This window comes from Palaemon carinicauda, chromosome 22, assembly GCF_036898095.1.
Source record: "Palaemon carinicauda isolate YSFRI2023 chromosome 22, ASM3689809v2, whole genome shotgun sequence".
In the NCBI taxonomy this organism is placed as follows: domain Eukaryota; kingdom Metazoa; phylum Arthropoda; class Malacostraca; order Decapoda; family Palaemonidae; genus Palaemon; species Palaemon carinicauda.
In genome coordinates, this window is record NC_090746.1 from 114,782,012 (window position 1) to 114,784,880 (window position 2,869).

The following is a 2,869-nucleotide window of genomic DNA, read 5'->3' on the forward strand; positions in this document are numbered from 1 at the left end:
ACTAGTGTACGCGACCTGCTAAATATGAAGGATGAATATTTATATAGTTATACACACCACGTACATGCGCGCACAGAGATTCAGCTTTGAATGAATAAACCCATTGGGATGAATGTCGACAGTGCGCCTCATGCAGAGCACTGTGGGCATTGTTAAAGATTTTTATGGTGTTCCATCGCCTCCTTGCTTCACCCACTTTATAGCCTCCAATATTATATACCGTTCCAGCTGTTCAATTAATCACTTTATGTAACTGTGGAGAGTTCCACAAGTTGCGCTTCGGTGCTGAATGGCACTCTCGACCCCAGCAGCCCTCTATTTGAACTCATTTTCGTAAATCACCCAATAAACCAACCCTTGATAGATAAAACTCATTCAAAATACGTGATTCATCGTCAAGGCTTGAAATATGAGTCGCACTCAAAATCTATAATAATCCAGAGAGTACTGCTTGAATGAACAAAACAAAGAAAAAAAATTGCATTATACCAACCTTTAAAACATCACATATTTCCAGCTGATTAACCATTTAACATTACAGATACGGAATAGATTAGCTGTACTTCTGTATCGCACTTGACCACCTCGCCACCAGCTCAACAAATAAAAATCTTTGAAGAGTTGCCAAATATTTAAAGATACCATTTGCCCGTAGATAAAACCAGTTCGCCTCATACTGTCGGCCGAGCATCCCGCTAGGTGAGCATCCCACTAGGTAAGAGTCTCGTAATACTTTAGTGGTGGAAGTGGAGGACTCGGGGGAAGGAATTTGGGATAATTTTTCCCTTTTCTGTAGTTTTTTCTTTCTTTATCTGGTTCTGGAATGCGCTCCCCATGTATTAATATATCCTTGAAGTTATGTTAATTGTCAATATATATATATATATATATATATATATATATATACATAATATATATATATATATATATATATACACATATATATACATATATATATATGTATATGTATATATATATATATATATATATATATATATATGTATATATATATATATGTATATATATATATATATATATATATATATATATATATATATATATATATATATATATATATACCACAACAAATGCAGCCGTTTCCAGTTCTCTGCAGGACAAATGCCTCAGACATGTCTATATTCATGCCTGTGTTTTGGCCAGCCCCTGTCACATTTTTATTCAAATTATTGATCAAAAACATTTTAAGATTACGAGGGATATTTTTCTTCCTTTTGTTAATTCGGAACATGGAAAACGTTTTTGTTGAAGTAATTTTTCGAATTTGGTAATTATTTTCATGGAATTTTACATTCTCACCTTAACTCATGAATAAGGTTTCAGTAGGCCTTGAATTGTTTGTTCGTTATTTCATAGTCATTATCACATACTGATTGATATGATGCCTTCTTTAAGTTGAGGGTTACATTTTCATGAAAATTTTCCACTTATACAAAAATTATATATAGTTGTTATATACGTGATTTAACAATTAACACTCATTTAAAGTACGCAACAAGTTTCTATGCATATTACGCCAAATCAACGAACCTTTTATAGTTTGTAGTCATTATGTTAAAGTTTTCTTACTCGGGCACACTATTCTATCTCATTTCTCTTCCTCTTATTTCGTTGAAGTTTTTATAGTTTATATATGAAATATTTATTTTAATTGTTGTTACTGTTCTTAAATATTTTATTTTAATTGTTACCTAATTTTCTTATTTCCTTGTTTCCTTTCTTCACTGGGCTATTTCCCCTGTTGGAGCCCCTGGGCGTATAGCCTCTTGCTTTTCCAACTAGGATTGTAGATTAGCAAGTAATAATAATGATAATGATAATAATAATAATAGTAATAATAATAATAATAATAATAGTAATAATAATAATAATAATAATAATAATAATAATAATAATAATAATACTCTGACTCTGAATCTGTGACTTGGAATAGCGTCGTAAACAAATACACGACGCAAATCAGATAACTAGAGAGTTATGGGGTCTTTTGACTGGCCAGATAGCACTACATTGGATCTTTCTCTCTGGTTACGGTTCATTTTCCTTTTGCCTATACACCCACACATCTAATAGTCCGGCCTATTCTTTACATATTCTCCTCTGTCCTCGTACACCTGACAACACTGAGATTACGAAACAATTCTTCCTAGCACTGTAATTGTTCAGTGGCCACTTTCTTCTTTGTAAGGGTAGAAGAGACTCTTTAGCTGTGGTAAGCAGCTCTTCTAGGAGGACACTCCAAAATCAAACCTTTGTTCTCTAATCTTGGGTAGTGCCATAGCCTCTGTACCATGGTCTTCCATTGTCTTGGGTTAGAGTTCTCTTGCTTGAGGGTACACTCGGGCACACTGTTCCATCTTATATCTTATTTCTCTTCCTCTTGTTTTGTTAAAGTTTTTATAGTTTATAAAGTGATATTTATTTTAATGTTGTTGCTCTTCTTAAAATATTTTATTTTTCCTTGTTCCCTTTCTTTCCTTGTTCCCTTTCCTCACTGAGCTATTTTCCCTGTTGAGGCCCCTGGGCTTATAGCATCCTGCTTTTCCAACTAGGGTTGTAGCTTAGCAAATAATAATAATAATAATAATAATAATAATAATAATAATAATAATATAGGCTACAGTTCAAAATAAGAAGAATTATATTCTATCTCTGAGGTATTTTATACAGGATTCAATACTTTATAACATAAGCCCCAACACTTATCATTAAAGCTAAACCATGTTCAGTCACTGAAATCCGATGCAATATCATATGCTTCAATACACGTAGTTCCATCAGTGAAATCTGAAGCAAGATCATGTTCAATACATATAGCACTGTTGTGTTGAATTACATATTACTACATAAT

General features: G+C 32.7%; 1 protein-coding gene across 2 annotated transcripts in view; it reads left to right on the top strand.

Moving 5' to 3' along the window:
- Nucleotides 1-546: 546 nt before the first annotated feature.
- Nucleotides 547-2,869, top strand: part of LOC137616246 (putative aldolase class 2 protein RP493) — a 9,297-nt gene continuing 6,974 nt past the window's right edge. Inside the window, exon 1 of one of the 2 annotated variants that reach the window (XM_068345862.1) lies at nt 547-715. The gene's annotated coding sequence lies outside the window, so the exon portion shown is untranslated. The remainder of the gene's footprint in view (nt 716-2,869) is intronic. The other variant, XM_068345863.1, reaches the window with a different exon arrangement.